The sequence below is a fragment of the Elephas maximus genome, chromosome 5 (assembly GCF_024166365.1).
Source record: "Elephas maximus indicus isolate mEleMax1 chromosome 5, mEleMax1 primary haplotype, whole genome shotgun sequence".
Taxonomy (NCBI): Eukaryota; Metazoa; Chordata; class Mammalia; order Proboscidea; family Elephantidae; genus Elephas; species Elephas maximus.
Window position 1 is genome coordinate 50,252,780 of NC_064823.1, and position 17,610 is coordinate 50,270,389.

The following is a 17,610-nucleotide window of genomic DNA, read 5'->3' on the forward strand; positions in this document are numbered from 1 at the left end:
ACCTGCTCACCTTTAACTATGAACACTGTGAGTTCAGTATTTATGGGAAGTGCAAGAACGCAAATGAGAAATAATTCCCAGCAACAAGGGTAAATAGCTCCAGTGTGGTTTACTGGTCACCAAGAAGCAGTTGTCATTGAACTGAGAGAAAAGTCTGATCAGACGTAAACGTAGGAACAGGAACAAAACGTCTTACAGTCTCCTCCAGTCCTAAAATTCTATTCTTCCTTCTCCTCTTCCAACAATCAAAACATATAGGATTCATATTATAAACAGAAAACCAATCAACCAACCAAAAAAAAGACACCTTCCTATAAAAGGTAGGACAAATTAACCAGAAACTCTGTAAGACACTGATTTGTATACATTCATTCCTGTTAATGTGGTTCCTTTCCAGCTAGATCTGCAGACCAGGAGAGCATAACTTGAATCTTTACAGGCTAAACTACTCAGCAGTCCTAAGTACATTTCCCACTGGGCCCTCGCCAGTGCTCAGGCAGCACATTTACTCCTCATGAACTCTGAAGAAGAAAAAGATGGTATTTTTTTTATAGTGCTTTATCAAAAATCCATATGAGAACTTAGACATAATTTTTAACTTACTGTTTTAAAATGCCAACTACTGTTCTTATTTCTCCCAAGTTCAAACTAATTGAAGGTTATGAGTAACCACTTCCCCCCAGAAGCCAGAACTTTCACCTCTTCTGAACAGGGGAATACCTCTCATAAATTAGGTAAAACATTTAAGGCCTTGCTGACTGAATGATACTCCAAGATCCAAGTAGCCGCCAATTCCTTATCTGGACCTCCTTTCTACCACAATGAACAATCCCTGAAAGTCTAAGTAGTAACACACTTCATCATTATCTGGACGTTTGAAACCAGTAATAATAATTTAAAAAGCCGTACATAGATATTAACTTCTCAAACTACCTTCAATTTGTTCAAAGGAACAATGACAAGAGACATATGAGCTAGATGATTACTGAATTTAAAATCCTGCCTCATTTCAGACTAATTGAGCTTCCTGCAACTGCAATTCAGTCATCACAGATGATCTTGTTTAAGAGGTAAAAAGGAAGTGCAAAGATCAAAGTAGTGCTTACAAAGGGGAATGACTATTTTGTATGTATACTCCAGTATTTACTAACTGAGTTTGAACAACAGGGGCATTTATTCAGGCCAAGTGAGTGCAAACTGCAGAAAATACCAATAAATTGAAGTTTCAAAGCAAAGATAACAGCATTTCAAATTACCACCAAGTCCTAATAGGATTGTACTGTTTTCTTTAAAAAGTCTTTCAAACTTGTTAGAAGTGGTTTGCTACTCACAACAAGCAGTATTTAATTTCAGCATTAAATCTACATGTAATGAGTCTTCCTTTGTGTTCCAGTCTGTCCAGTAGGCTTTGGCCCAGGAAGACATTTTATCTGAACAAGCTCTGGAGGGCATTAGGAGTTGCAGGTATATCAACAAGGATGAATCATCTCAGGAGAGTCCCCATTTCCCTTATCATATATGTTCATTTCATTTTAGCAACTCAGTTACATGATAAATGTAAAATGCTACAGGAAACAAATTTCTTATTTCCTATCTCCCCAATCTCAGAAGCTCAAAAAAAATTTTTTTTTTTTTGCTTTAAGTTATTTACACGATTTCTATAGTGCATTAGATGGTAAAAGGATTCATCTCTAGAAAGCACAATATTAAAATCAGGAAAACAATATTCTTCAGCTAAGGTCTTTGTTTTAATCAAGTTTTCCTGTTAAAGTTTTAACCAACAATCACGTAAACTACTCAAGAATATTCAGTTGAAGAATTTTGCTAGAAAAATAATCACCGAACATCTAGATCCCAAGCTTTCGTGTTTATCAAAGATGACCAGTTGGTGGAAGAACATTTTTATGCCAAAGCCATTAAATGTTTTAGTAATCCATAATCGTTTTTCCGTTCATAAGCTTTATAACAAAATCTTTACGTTAAATATGGTTATTTCATAAGATACAATACTGAAAAACCCTACTTAACAAAGTCCATAAATAGGTCTGAAACCTTGCTAATCAAATCCTGTTGCATTAAGTCCTATTTAAGTTTCAGGATAGACCAATGAATCAGAGCAAACATCCTCATCTGGGTGTATTTTAAAGACCCCAGGAAAACTTGCATTTGGGATAAGCTTTATTTATAACATTTGTTTTAGAGATTATGCACGTGCCACTGTCCAAGTGTTCTACAAAATCAAGAGGCCTCAAAAGTGATCTAAGTAGGTAGTCTGTTTTCCCTCTCAAATGTCAGGCCCTTCTTATTTTTGAAAACTAACGTACAGGTTCTACAGTAGGTGAATATACTATATCCCGGTTGGGGTGTGTGCAGGGTATGTGAAATGGGGTTTCTTTCAGAAACAGAAGGAAGAGAAAGCCTCTCCTATACAATTCTGAGGAGTTAGGGAGGGTTTTCCAAGCCAAGACGACTGACATGCACTTCTGCTTTCATTTTATGGAAAGGCCCTTAGGTGAAATCTGGTTCAGCACTGCACCAACCACCTTCCCCAGTCTTCTCCGCGCCACAGTGCATCTCAACCCTCTCTCCACCACCCAAACGGGGGTGGGGGTGAGGATTAAATAAAAAGTTTGCAAAGAGTTCCCCTAAGGTTCCCGTTCCCAGCTGGAGTTCATGGAGGGGAAGGGAAAGGACGGCCCCAGCGGCTGCGGCCCTTCGGCCGATCGGCGCCTGCGATGTCCGGATGTCTTTTCCCCTCTCTCGCCAATCCCATGTGCTTCGCAACTACTGTCAACCTCTTCCTACGGTGTAGCCCAGCGGTTAGCGCAGGAATGAGGAAGTGCGAGCACGGCTGTAGAGGGTGCGGGGTGGGTTGGTGGCGGGACTCGGGCCACACGTTCCTAGCGTGGCCCCCACTGGCCCGAGTTTGGCTTACCGTGGTCGCGAGTCTGCGCTGGCCTCACTGCGCCTGTGGGCTCCCCGTCCGGGGCAGCGCGGGCCTGGGGGCTCGGGGACGAAGAGGCCGGAGTCGAAGCTGTCCGGGTGCGGGGCGGGTAGGAGCGGGAGGGCGCGCGGTCTCGCCGGGCCGGGCCAGTCAGCGCCGCGCCATGCCGCAGCGCGGGCGGAGGGAAGCGCAGGGCGCGCGGTGGCCGGGCCGCAGCGGCGCCGTCTTCCCAGCCGCGGCGGCTCCGGCCTGGGTGGCGAGGGGCTCTCGGAGCGGGGCGGGCGGCAGGGCGCAGGCCGTGGGCGGCGGCGGCGGCGGGAGCCCGACCGACTGGAAGGGCAGGGGAAGCTGTCAGCGCGTCGCCGGGCCGCTTCGGTGGCGAAACCTCCTCTTCCTGCCCCAGCTCGCTGGTGCACTTCTCTCTTGCTCTCTCTCTCGCTCACTCTCTCACTTCCTGGCTGGAAATTCCCACTGACGTCGAGAGAGAAGACAGACAGACGGACACACGCGCGCACGCGGCGGAGGCGGGAGGTGGGGTCGCCGCCGGGGGTGGGGGAAGCCCGCACTTCTGGGGGCCCCGCGCGCCCCCGGCCCGGCCTCGCTACCCTAATTCGGCTCCCGCCCTCCTGGGCCGCGTCGGGGCGCAGGACGAGGGGCGTGAGGGAGGCGGCCGGGACGCTGGGGCCCCATGCGGGGCTGCCACTTGCCGGTTGGGCGCTCCCGAGTGGGGACGCCCCCTAGAAGCGCCGGCGGGGCTGGATTGTCCCTGGAAGCAGGCGGTGCGGAGGCCGCGGAGGCGGAGGCTGTGCAGTTCTTAGAGTCGGACCATCATAGAGCCCCTCAGCGCAGGCCCGACCCGCTGGAGGGGATGGGTCGGCAAGGATCCAAGCATACCGTTTATAAAAATAAATCTCATCTGTGTGTTCCATTTAAGTATGTCTCAATTACACTCACGTCTCTTCAGATTTAAACTGGAATTTCAATATTATAATTGATTTGTTTCCAGTGAAGTATAAACATCTACTTTTAATTTTTTTTTTTTTTTTAGTGAGATCTTAAACCCCCTGGTTATATGGCAGTTATCCAGAACTTTCATCTACAGGGCATTGCTAGGCTTTTATAATAATTACTGTGGATAGACTATAGTGATGGTGGTAGCAATGGTTCCGGTCACAGCCCATAAATACATACTGATCTGGCAGGGAAATTTTCTGTTTTGTTTGTTTTTCTGAAGGGACCGCTACTAGAAACCACAGATGAGCCTGTCAGTGACCAGCATTCACTGGTCATTTGAGCTTCTTTACATGCCAGGCATTGTGCTAGGCACGGGCCTGGGGATGCCCTGGTGTGGATTAGCTCCCCAGATAAGACATCTTGAGCTGAAACAGATGTGTGTTTTAGAGCACCTTTAAAAAAAAAAATTTTTTTTTTCCCACTACTGAGTTCAGTGACAATTCTGCAAATTTACTTTTAAAATGTCAGGAATCAGGTAACAACCAGGCAGTGTTGCAAGATACTAGATTGCCCCTAGCAAGTTTCCGCTCTGCCTTGCAGGCCTGTTTCCCCCTGAAGCGTTTGGCAGAAGAGCAGAGGATCATTTGATTGGGATTAAACTGGTCTGAGGTGAGCCCCTGTGATCTTTGGATTGCTCAACAATTTACCTTTAAGCTACTTCTTTTAGCTTCTAGAGTGAATAGTTGGAATTCAGGGGATTCATAAGTCCCTGGGTGGTGCAAATGGTTAACTGAGCTCAAGCCGAAAGGTTGCAGGTTAGAATTCACCCAGAGATCCATCAGCCGTCCAAAAGCCTACAGGGCACAGTTCTACTCTGACACACATGGGGTCACCATGAGTTTGAATCGACTCCATGGCAACTTTTTTTTTTTAAAGGCTTAATGAATTTTTATAAATCCTGTGTTACTATTTACAGGATATTATTATAAATTTTGCCAATACTATATTTTAGTCAATTGATACATAGTTTGTGAAGTGATTTTTGCCACTGACATGCGTGCAAAGGTTGCAGACTCCCAGGAGACAATAAAGTGTTAGGAGAGTTGTATCTCTTCATGGGACAGGGGTGAGCTCGCACGCTTTTCTTTCAGCAGGGCTGGCAGCCTCATTGGAGAAATGATGGAGGGACAGGATTGTTACAAGTGTGAAGCCACTGTGACATTCTTGTGAACGAATATTAAAGGTGTTAATTGGTGAAAATGATTAAATTAGATTTTCAATTCTCAATGATCCCACAGAATGAACTTAAAATTGGGGGTGGAGGTATGAAGCAGACAAAACTGTAAAAGTTTCTAGTCTACTCTTTTCTAATCACCAGTTAACCTTTCTGTATTGCTACTTTGTTTCTCAAAATTCTGTCTAAACTGTCTTCATACTTGCTTCCATGAATGCTGCCTACAAATGCATTCACCCTAAAGTGTCAAGGGATATTTACATTTATCATTTATTTACAAAGGAAAAAAAAAAGCCTAAGTGCGGGATTTTAGGCATTGAGATTGTGGAAAAGGCCCGTCATGTTGTTTGTCACTAAAATATTTGGGACCACAAGAATTTCCCTTCTCACAAAACCCTGTTTGGAAATGTTGGTGTCTGGAGAATGCTGAGGTTGAGATCTGTATAGTGTATACATTGATAAAGAGGAATTGTATAGTGTGCAACGGAGACTCACAAATACAGAATCATAAACTCCATGGTCCATCTTGAGGATAGAACAGGAGCGAATTGTATTTCGATAAAGGGTGCATATGGTTTACTTTGGGTCATGGAGCCAACTCAACATGCTTAGGAACACCTGGGGCACAGTTCTTGGCTATAGGAGCAATGACAAAATGGAAAGATTCCACTAGCTTCAAAATCAGACTTGAGTTGGAGTCCTCGCTTTGCCTTGAATTACCTGTGTGACTTTGGCTGAGTAGTAGTTTGTCTATTACTTGTCTACAGGGTTGCTATGAGTCAGAATTGACTCGACGGCAACGGGTTTGGCTTTTGGTTTGGTATCTGAGTAATTACTTTGTCTGAGTTTCAGTTTCCTCACTGGTAAAATAAGCATGACATTATAGCCGTACCTCACAGAGTTCTAGAAAGGATTGAAGGGAGATGAAGGCCTGTACTACTATAAGCAGTTATTTGAAGGTGAAGGACTTGAAATTAATTTCCTCGTAATTTTAAGAGAAATAAACTTTTGCACCATTGACCACTAGGCCATACACTTATCTTTGTGGCATCTCTCCCTACTGATAGGGAAATATTTCATTTCATTACACCTCCATTAAAATGCTTGCTGTATTCTGTCTTGTGTTTGCACAGTTAATTGAGATCTTATAGAGAGAGTGCTCAATTAGTCTCTATAAGTGGTTACAAAAGAAGAAGATATAATCTCTGCTCCTCAAATAAAGCCAGAAAGAATGACTTCTTATGTAGCAACCGGGACAAAAGTGATTTTTACAATGGATTGTATCATCAAGAATAAACCTAATAGAAAAGGGCAAAGAAACCATCTTTCTTTTAAGATCACATGTAGAATACAGACTTTTATTCTCTTGACAATGAAAATGCAAAGAAATGGAGATATCAATAAATTTAACAGGAGAATATCATTGATGTTATAGACACTAGCATCTTTCTGTCAGTTTAAATGAATATTCACTACCGTTGCTACGGAGCCCTAGTGTCGAGGTGGTTAAGAGCTTGGCTGCTAACCAAAAGGTTGGCAGTTTGAATTCACCAGCCGTTCCTTGGAAACCCTATGGGAAGTCCTACTCTGTCCTGTAGGATTGACTGTCAGTCAGAATTGACTTGATGGCAATGGGTTTGGTTTTTGGTTTGGACAATTGCTATGGAATCGGTCTATGTTCAACAATATCAGGAGGTAGCTTGTGATCAAGAACCAATAGTATTGAAGGAAGAAGTCCAAGCTGCACTTCAGACACTGGTGAAAAAACAAGGAACCAGGAATTGACAGAATACCAATTAAGATAATTCACCAAATGGATGCAGCGCTAGTGATGCTCACTTGTCTATGCCAAGAAATTTGGAAGACAACTACCTGGCCACCCAACTGGAAGAGTTCCATATTTGTGCCCATTCCAAAGAAAAGTGATCCAACAGAATGTGGAAATTATCAAACGAAATCATTAATATCACACACAGTGAAATTTTGCTGAAAAGAATTAAAAAACAGTTCCAGCAGTATATCGACAGGGAACTGCCAGAAAATTCAAGCCGAATTCAGAAGAGGACTTGGAATGAGGGATATCATTGCTGATGTCAGATGGATCTCGGCTGGAAACAGAGAACACCAGAAAGACATTTACCTGTGCTTTATTGACTATGCAAAAGCATTCTACTGTATGAATCCTAGCAAATTATGGATAACATTTTGAAAAATGTGAATTCCAGAACACTTAATTGTGCTCTTGTGGAACCTCTACATAGGCCAGGAGGCAGTCGTTCGAACACAGGGGATACTGAGTGGTTTAAAATCAGAAAAGGTATGCATCAGGGTCATATCCTTTTACCATACTTGTTCCATCTGTATGCTGAGCAAATAATTCCAGAAGCTGGTCTACGTGAAGAAGAACGGGGCATCAGAACTGATGGTTTGGGAGTGACACTGAAAGGCTCAAGGCCTGGTTTTTCTTGTTGAGATGTTTAAGAAAGCACAGTTTGTAGCAAAAAGGCTTAGGAAGTAGAATTATAGTTTGTAACAATATAAAAAATCTAGACGTCTACTACCCAACATTTTTTTTACTAATATCACCTCTATAAAGCACACTAAAAAAGTGCTTAAAGTACTTTCCGTAAATAATAAAGGCATTTCCAAAAAGACTCCCGTTATTATTTCTAAAAAGTGTAAACTAAGGGCCTGATGGAAACAGGGGAAATCAGTATTGTTTCACCAAAGAATTGACCATAAAATCATATCCCATATATGGAAAGAATCAGAAAGAAGGAGAGGGTATGAGAGAAGCTCACCCCTATCCAACTCAGTCAATATCCAGAAGGCTACAATGCAGGTGGTGGAAGAGAACTGCAGCTTTCGGAAGGCCTACAAGTACTGGCATTGTTTATTCTTTTCTTTGAGGCAGTGTCTTAATTATCTACTGCTGCTATAACAGAAATACCACAAGTGGATAGCTTTAACAAAGGGAAATTTATTTTCTCACAATCTAGAAGACTAGAAGTACAAATTCAGGTTACCAGCTCCAGAGGAAGGCTTTCTCTGTGTCAGCTCTGGAGGAAGGTCCTTGTCATCAACCTTACCCTGCTCTAGGAGCCTCTTAGCACAGGACCCCAGGCCCAAAGGATGCACTCTGCTTCTGGCACAACTTTCTTGGTGGTATGAGGTCCCCCGTCTCTCTGCTTGCTTTTCTCTTATGTAACTCAAAAGAGATTGACTCAAGATACAACCTAATCTTGTAGATTGAGTCCTTCCTTATTAACATAATTGTCTCTAATCCTGCCTCATCAAATCTTAGAGATAGGATTTACAACACTTAGGAAAATCACGTCAAATGACAAAATGGTGAACAATCACACAATGCTGGGAATCATGACCTAGCCAAGATGACACACATTTTGGGGGACATGATTCACTCCATAACAGGCAATGAAGAAGGAACGGAGAATCTATTGTTTTCCTCTTAACAGGAATCACAAAATAATATTCTTTTGTTGCCTTTCAATGCTAACTGCCCTGAAATTTACCAAAAATATCACTTGGCAAAACAATGAATTTTATAGCAAGATATGTCCTAAATAAACTATTCAGGGAAGAAGGAGTTAAAATTTTATATGATCCTCTTATAGTCTAAATGAGAGATTATTTGGACCCAAAGTAATATAGTACCAGTAGACACAATAATCTCTGTTGTTGTTAGGTGCTGTCAAGTCGGTTCCGACTCGTAGTGACGCTATGGACAACAGAATGAAACATTGCCCTCCACACAATCATTGTTATGTTTGAGCCTGTTGTTGTAACCACTGTGTCAATCCATCTCGTTGAGGGTCTTCCTCTTTTTTGCTGACCCTCTATTTTGCTAAGCATGATGTCCTTCTCCAGGGACTGATCCTTCCTGATAACAAGTAAAAAGTATGTGAGATGAAGTCTCGCCTCTCTTCCAAGGAGCACTCTGACTGTATTCCTTCCAAGACAGATTTCTCCAGGCAGCCCATGGTATATTCAATATTCTTTTCCAACACCTTGATTTGAACATAATTCACAGGCATCGATTCTTTCGTCTTCCTTATTCATTGTCCAGCTTTCACATGCATGAGGCCATTAAAACACCATGGTTTGGATCAGGTGTACCTTAGTCCTCAGAGCAACATCTTTGCTTTTTTTTAATTGTACTTTAAAGGAAAGTTTACAGAGCAAACTAGTTTCTCATTATACACTTAGTACACATATTGTTTTATGACATTGGTTAACAACTCCACAACATATTAACACTCTCCCTTCTCGACCTTGGGTTCCCCATTTCCAGCTTTCCTGTCCCCTCCTATCTTCCAGTCCTTATCCCTGAGCTGGTGTGCCCCTTTAGTCTCGTTTTGTTTTATGGGTCTATCTAATCTTTGGCTGAAGGGTGAACCTCAGAAGTGACTTCATCACTGAGCTAAAAGTGTGTCCGGGGGCCATACTCTCAGGGTTTCTCAAGTCTCTGTCAGACCAGTTAAGTCTGGTGTGTATGTGTGTGTGCACGCGTGTGTGCGCGCGCGTGTGTGTGTGCGCGTGTGTGTGTGTGAGAGAGAGAGTTATAATTTTGTTCTACATTTTCTCCAGCTCTGTCTAGGACCCTCTATTGTGATCCCTGTCAGAGCAGTCAGTGGTGGTAGCTGGGCACCATCTAGTTGTGCTGGACTCAGTCTGGTGGAGGCTGTTGTAGATGTGGTCCATTGATCCTCTGGACTAACCTTTCCGTTGTATCTTTAGTTTTCTTCATTCTACCTTGCTCTGAAGTGGTAAGAGCACTGGAGTGTCTTAGATGGCCACTCGCAGGCTTTTAAGGCCCCAGATGCTACACGCCAAAGTAGAATGTAGAACATTTTCTTTATACAGTTATGGTAATTGAGCTAGATGTTCTCTGAGACCATGGTCCCCACAGCCCTGAGCCCAGCAATTCTGTCCCTCAGGAAATTTGGATGTGTCTATGGAGCTTCCATGACCTTGCCCGGTACAAGGCATGCTGGCCTCCCCATTATTGTGTACTGTCTTACCCTTCACCAAAAAAAAAAAAAAAACTTCACCAAAGTTACCGCTTATCTATTGTCTATTTAGTGTTTTTCCAGCCCCACCCCTCCCCACCCTCATAACCATCAAAGATTGTTTTTTTGTGTGTGTAAACATTTTCAGTAGGGTCTTATAAAATATTTGTTCTTTTGTGATTGACTTATTTCACTCAGCATAATGCTCTCCAGATTCATCATGTTATGAGATGCTTCACATGTTTATTATTGTTCTTTATCCTTGCATAATAGTCCATTGTGTGTATGTACCACAGTTTGTTTATCCATTCATCTGTTGGTGGGCATCTAGGTTGTTTCCATCCTTTTGCTATTGTGAACAATGCTACAATGAACATGGGTGTGCATGTCTTCATGTGATGACTTTTATTTCTCTAGGGTTCTTCCTAGGAGTAGAATTGCTGGATCATATGGTATTTCTAGTGCTAGCTTTCTAAGGAAGCACCATATTGTTTTCCAAAATGGTTGTATCATCTTGCATTCCCACCAGCAGCGCATAAGAGTTCCAATCTCCCCGTGGCCTCTCCAACTTTGTTATTTCCTGTTTTTTTGATTCATGCCAATAATGCCAGGGTGAGATGGTATCTTGTTGTGGTTTTAATTTGCATTTCTCTAATGGCTAGTGATCCCGAGCATTTCCTCATGTGTCTATTAGCTGCTTGAATGCCTTCTTTGGTAAAGTGTCTATTCATTTCCTTTGCCCAGTTTTTAATTGCCTTATTCATCTTTTTATTGTAGAGATGTTGGATTTTCTTGTAGATTTTAGAGATTAGAACTTTGTCTGATTTTTAATAGCAAAATTTTTTCTTCCCCCCCCCCCCCGCCCCAGTCTGTAGGTTCTCTTTTTACTCTTTTGGTGTAGTCTTTTTTTTTTGATTAGCATAAGTGTTTAATTTTTAAAAGATCCCAGTTATCTAGCTTATCTTCTGCAGCTTGTATGTTGTTTGTAATGGCTTGTATCCTGTTAATGCTGTGTATTAGGGCCTCTAGTGTTGATCCTATTTTTTCTTCTATGAACTTTATAGGTTTTGACTTTATATTTAGGTCTTTGGTCTATTTTAAATTAGTTTTTATATATAGTGTGAGGGATCCTGTTTCAATTTTTGCAGATGGACATCCAGTTATGCCAGCATCATTTATTATAAGATTGTCTTTTCCCCATTTGATGGACTTTGGGCCTTTGTCGAAGATCAGGTGACTGTAGGTGGATGGATTTACATCTGAGTTCTCAATTCTGTTCCATTGGTCAATGTATCTGTATAGTAGGTGCTCAGGTCAGGTAGTGCGAGTCCTCCTACTTTATTCTTCAATAGTCCTTTACTTATCCAGGGGTTCTTCCCTTTCCATATGAAGTTAATGATTAGTTTTTCCATCTCTTTAAAGAATGTTGATGGTATTTGGATTGGGATTACATTTTATTTGCAAATTGTTTTCAGTAGAATGGTCATTTTCACAATGTTTAGTCTACTTATCCATGAGCATGGTATGTTTTTCCATTTATGTAAATCTCTTTTGGTTTCTTGTGGTAGTGTTTTGTAGTTTTCTTTGTGTAGGTCTTTTACATCCCTGGTTAGATTTATTCCTAAGTATTTTTATTTTTTTAGGGACTATTATAAATGGTATTGTTTTCCCAATTTCCTTTTCATCGTTCTCTCTATTGGCGTATAGGAATCCAATTGATTTTTTATGTCTATTTTTTTATCCTACTACTTTTTTTTTATCTTTCATCCTGCTACTCTGCTGAATCTTTCTATCAGTTCCAGTAGTTTTCTCCTGGAATCTTTTGGATTTTCTATGTATAGTATCTTATCATCTGCAAATAGAGACAGTTTAATCTCTTCATTATCAATTTGGATGTACTTTATTTCTTTTTCTTGCCTTATTGCTTTAGCTAGGACTTCCAGCACAATGTTAAATAGGAATGGTGATAACAGACAATCTTGTCTTGTTCCTCTTCCTAAGGGGAACATTTTCAGCTTCTCTCCATTAAGAATGATGCTGGCTGTTGGTTTTGCATAAATGCCCTTTATTATGTTGAGGAATTTCCCTTCTCTACCTATTTTATTGAGAGTTCTTATCAGAATGGGTATTGGACTTTGTCGAATGCCTTTTCTGCATTGATTGAGATGATCCTGTAATTCTTTTCTTTCCTTTTATTTATGTGGTGAATTACACTGATTGATTTTCTAATGTTTAGCCATCCTTGCATATCTGGTATGAATCCTACTTGGTTGTAGTGTACTATTATTTTTTGGGGGGGGGATATGATGCTGAATTCTGTTGACTATAATTTTGTTGAGAATTTTTGCATCTATATTCATGAAAGATATTGGTCTGTAATTTTCTTTTTTGTGGTGTCTTTGCCTGATTTCGGTATCACGGTTATGCTGGCTTCCCAGAATGAATTTGAAAGTATCCCTTTTTTTCTATGTTCTGAAATAGTTTGAATAGTACTGGTGTAAGCTCTTCTCTGAATGTTTAGTAGAATTCTTCTATGAAGCCATCTGGGTCAGGGCTTTTTTTTGTTGGGAGTTTTTTATTATTACCTTTCAATCTCTCCTCTTCTTATGGGTCTGTTCGGATTTTCAACATCATTTTGTGCTACCTCAGGTAGGTAGTGTGCTTCTAGAAATGTGTCCATTTCCTCTATGTTTTCAAATTTGTTGGAATATAGTTTTTCATAATACTCTGTTATGATCCTTTTTATTTCAGTTGGGTCTGTTGTAATGTCCTCCGTTTCATTTCTTATTTGAGTTATTTGTGCCCTCTCCTGTTTTTCTTTTGTCAGCTTGGCCAGTGATTTGTTGATTTTGTTGATCCTTTCAAAGAACCAACTTTTGGTTTTGTTGATTCTTTCTATTGTTTTTCTAGTCCCTATTTCATTTATTTCTGCTCTGGTCTTTATTATTTCCTTTCTTCTGGTGACCGTGGGCTTTTTTTTTTTTTTTTTTTTTTGCTGTTCTGTCTCTATTTATTTGAGTTGTATAGCTAATGCTTTGTTTTTGTCCCTTTCTTCTTTTTTGATGTGTGCATCAATTGCTATAAATTGACCTCTGCGGGGTGCCTTTGCTGTGTCCCGAAGGTTTTGGTGTGATGTGTTTTCATTCTTGTTTGAGTCTAGGAATTTTTTTATTCCATCTCTGATTTCTTCTATTACCCAGTGGTTTTTAAGCAGGGTGTCATTCAGTTTCCATGTAATTGATTTTTTTCCTTGCTCTTCTTGTTGTTAATTTCTACCTTGATGGCATTGTGGTCATAGAAGATACTTTGTATTATCTGAATGTTCTGGATTTTGTTGAGGGTTGCTCTGTGACATAAGATGTTGTTTATTCTGGAGAATGTTCCATGTGTGTTGGAAAAGAATGTGTACCTTGCAGCTGTTGGGTGGAGTGTTCTATATATGTTTATGAGGTCAGGTTGGTTGACTGTGCCCTTTAGCTCTTTCTGTATCTTTGCTGAGTTTCTTTCTAGATGTTCTGTTCTTTACCAAGAGCGGTGTGTTGTAAGTCTCCTACTATTATTGTAGAACTGTCAATTTCTCTTTTCAGTGCTGTTAGAGTTTGTTTTCTGTATTTTGAAGCCCTGTCATTGGGTGCGTAGATGTTTATTATGGTTATATCTTCATGATGGATCATCCCATCATCATATAGTGCCCTTCTTTGTCTTTTTTGGTGGATTTTATTTTAAAGTCTATTTTATCTGAGATTAGTATTGCCACTCCTGCTCCTTTTCGGTAGCTGTTTGCTTGATATATTTTTTCCACCCTTTGATTTTTAACAAGTTTACATCTTTGTTTCTAAGGTGTGTCTTGTAGTCAGCCCATTGATGGATCCTGTTTTTTTATCCATTCTGTCACTCTCTGTCTCTTTATGGGTGCATTTAGGCCATTTACAACCAGTCTAATTATTGATAGGTGTGAGTTTATTGCTGTCATTTTGTAGTGCTTTCTTTTTTTTGCGATGCTGACATTTTCTTTGTTCCTCTTACTCTCTTGTGCTGAATTCCTGTTGTTTGTGGATTTTTTTTCATTCCTTTTGTTTTTGTAGATTTTGTATTTACTGAGACTTTATGTTTTTCTTCTTTATTTAGATGAGTGGGTTTGTTAACTTTCTTTGTGGTTACCTTGAAATTTACCCTTATCTTTCTACATTTGAACCAGCGTTTTATTACTTGGAACTCCCTTGCCTTGCTCTGCATTGGAAAGTTCTATACTGACACTGTTTATTTCCTCTTTTATCATTCTGATGTTGTTGCCGTTTACAGATTAACTTCTCTGGCTACTTGTTGTAATTCTTTTGGTTTTGTATAGTTCCTGAGAGTTCATTTCCTAAAGTTGATATCTGGCTGGTACAATCTTGCATCCTAGATTCAGGCTGTGATCTGATGTTGTTTGTTCTCAGACTGAAGGACTTCCTTTAATAATTCTTGTAAGTTTGGTAGATTTCTACATATTCCCTTAATTTCTGTTTATCTGGAAATGTCCTAATTTTACTGTCGTATTTGCACAAGAGTTTTGAAAGAATATTATTCTTGGTTGGCAATTTTTTTCTTTTAAGGTTTTACATATGTCATCCTATTGCCTTCTTCCTTGCACAGTTTCTGCTGTATAATCAGAGTTTGGTCTGACATCTTTGCTTTTTAACACTTTAAAGAGGCCTTTTGCGGTAGATCTCCCCAATGTGACATGTCGTTTGATTTCTTGACTGCTGCTTCCAGGGGGGTTTATTGTGGATGCAAGTAAAATGAATTCTTTACAGCCTTAGTCTTTTCTTCATTTATCATTATGCTGCTTGTTGGTGCAGTTGTGAAGATTTTTGTTTTATGTTGAGTTGTAATCCACACTGAAGGTTGTAGTCTTTGATTTTCATCAGTAAGTGCTTCAAGTCCTCTTTGCTTTCAGCAAGCAAAGTTGTCATCTGCATATCACAGGTTGTTAATGAGTCTTCCACCAATCCTGAGGCCACATTCTTCTTCCTATAGTCCAGCTTCTTGGATTATACTTACTATTTGTGGCAGTGTTTCCAGCATATTTACATGATGTTTGGGGTAAAAATGTTAGCAGTGATTACAAACAAATCCTAAATATCCGTGGTTTAACACACTAAATGTTTACTTCTCTCACAAAAAGTCCACTGCAGAAGTGCCTGGTTGGGTGTCTCCTCTGGGCGGCTCTCCTCCAGGTAATGAGTCATAAATTTAGAGTCCTTCAGTCATTTAACTCTACCATCATCATGGATTGATTCCAAAGTTGCCTTAGAAAAGGAAGAGAGCACGTAGGGAAATCATGTCTGCTTTTAATGGCCTTTGATTGGAAATGACACAGCACTTCTGCTCACATTTTATGACCCCCATCTAGATACAAGGAACCTGGGAAATACAGTTTTGCTGGGTGTCTGCTGTTGTTGTTAGCTGTCACTGAGTTGGCGCTTGGCTTATAGCAACCTGATACACAACAAACAGCCTCATGCACAACAGAATGTGGACGATTGTGATCCATAGGGTTTTCATTGGCTGATTTTTTAAAGTAGATCACCAAGCGTTTCTTCTTAGTTTTCTTAGTTTGGAAGCTCCACTGAAACCTGTTTGGCATCATAGCACCAGGCTAGCCTCCACTGACATATGAGTGGGAGCTGCCCATGCATTAGCTGGGAATTGAATCCGTAGCTCCTGCATGGAAGGTGAAAATTCTACCACTGAACCACCACTGCTAGGAGGAGGAAGTAGGCCAGGTGACTATATGGCTAATATCTGTTACACATGTATTAGCTCATTTACTCATATATGACAAGTTGCCATTATTTCCATTTTTACAGATGACAAGTTGAGTAATTTTCCTAAAGCTTCATAACTATTAAGTAGAAGTGGGGAGTCTCTGGGTGGTGCAAATGTTTGGAGGCTAGAGTCCATCCAGACACTTCTTGCAAGAAAGGCTGGTGGTCTATTTCTGAAAAGTCAGCCAATCAAAACCATATGGAGCACAGTTCTACTCTGACACATGGAGTTGCCAGGAATGGAAGATGACTTGATGGAAACTGTCATGGTGGTAGAAGTAATAGCAAGCCAGGGTGGGAAACCCAGCTTGGCTCTAGTGTCCATGCTCTTAACCTCTACACTATGCTATCTATTCAGTCAAATGAAAAGAAGAATGTAAGAGATTTTTAGAAGACAGGGTCAACAAAGCATGTTTCCACATCACATATGCAGTTCGAGTGACCGTGGGAGAGGAAGAGTCCTAGATAACTCCGAGCTTTCAAGTCTGAATGATCAGAATGATAACACCATAACTGAAAAAGAATCTTCAGGAATATGACGCATACAGTTTTAGGCTTTTTAAGTATGGTAGGCCAAGTGAGATGTCCATATGAAAACGACTAATATTCGATAAGAAATTCAAGCCTGATGTTTGAAGAGACATAGGATTGGAGACCTAAATAGAAAGATAACTGCAAGATATGGTAGTTGCCATGGGAGTGTTTCTGAAACATTAGTGACCAAAGAAGGTGATTGGAGTTAGGAGGGAACAGGTCCAAAGGGGTGGTGGTGGGGTGGTGGTAGGGAAACAGATGAATGACTTTATGTAGGGAGTAGTGAGAGAGAGATGCTTAAAGACGCCGGAGGTACCATCAAAGGTGGGAGGAAGGCTTGGAAAACCAGAAAAGATGCTTTCAAGTGTCAGAGAGACACGTCCTAAAGGGTAAGGATGAGAAAAGCCAGTTGAATTTTGGATTTATGAAATCCTAAGCATGGCCACAGGGAATGGTTGCACAGCTGAGAGAGGTAATAACCAGTTTGTGCTCTGCTCACCTTGCTGACTCAGCTTTGAAGAAGGGGGAACCTTATTATTTCTCAGAATGGCGCTGACAGCAGAAGCTGTGGCCCTTGGTTACTTTTAAGAGTATTTTAAATAGAATGGCGAGAGCCAAGACTAAGATTGTAGTGAGATGACGAGTACGTGGGATGTGGGAAAGGGAACACAGTAACTGCTAAAGACTCACAAAGATTTTGAAGCAGGGTTTCGAACTGGTTCTTCTCAGTTCAGTCATGGTTGTGGAAGTGGAAACGGAACAGACCAGAATTTTTAGAATTTGGGTGAACCAGAATGAGAACAATTACAGGTTGAAGCCCTGCTAGAAACTTAATCTCCCTCTTAGAAAACAAAAGCAGCATATGCCTTGCATAGCAACCACATCTCTTGCCTGTTGGAGTTTGAGCACAGTGGGAAACAGTGGTGCCCTGCTCACAGATGGCAGCCAGCCACACCCCTTTGAATGTGTGTTGCTCTCTGCAGTCCTGCTGATAATCCAGTCTCATGCATTAGGTTCCTGAAAGGGCTCACTATACCTTGGCTGAGTCTCATATTCCAGGGCTTTTACCTGTAATTTTTCCCATTCCAGTTACTGTTGAAATTG

General features: G+C 40.9%; 1 protein-coding gene across 3 annotated transcripts in view; it reads right to left on the minus strand.

Annotated features, from left to right (window-relative positions):
- The window catches only part of NFKB1 (nuclear factor kappa B subunit 1), a 137,549-nt gene extending 134,524 nt beyond the window's left edge, over positions 1-3,025 (minus strand). For 2 of the 3 annotated variants that reach the window (XM_049885601.1, XM_049885600.1), the window contains exon 1: positions 2,936-3,020. The gene's annotated coding sequence lies outside the window, so the exon portion shown is untranslated. Of the gene's footprint in view, positions 1-2,935 lie in introns of all 3 variants that reach the window. The other variant, XM_049885602.1, reaches the window with a different exon arrangement.
- Between the last annotated feature and the right edge of the window lie 14,585 nt (positions 3,026-17,610).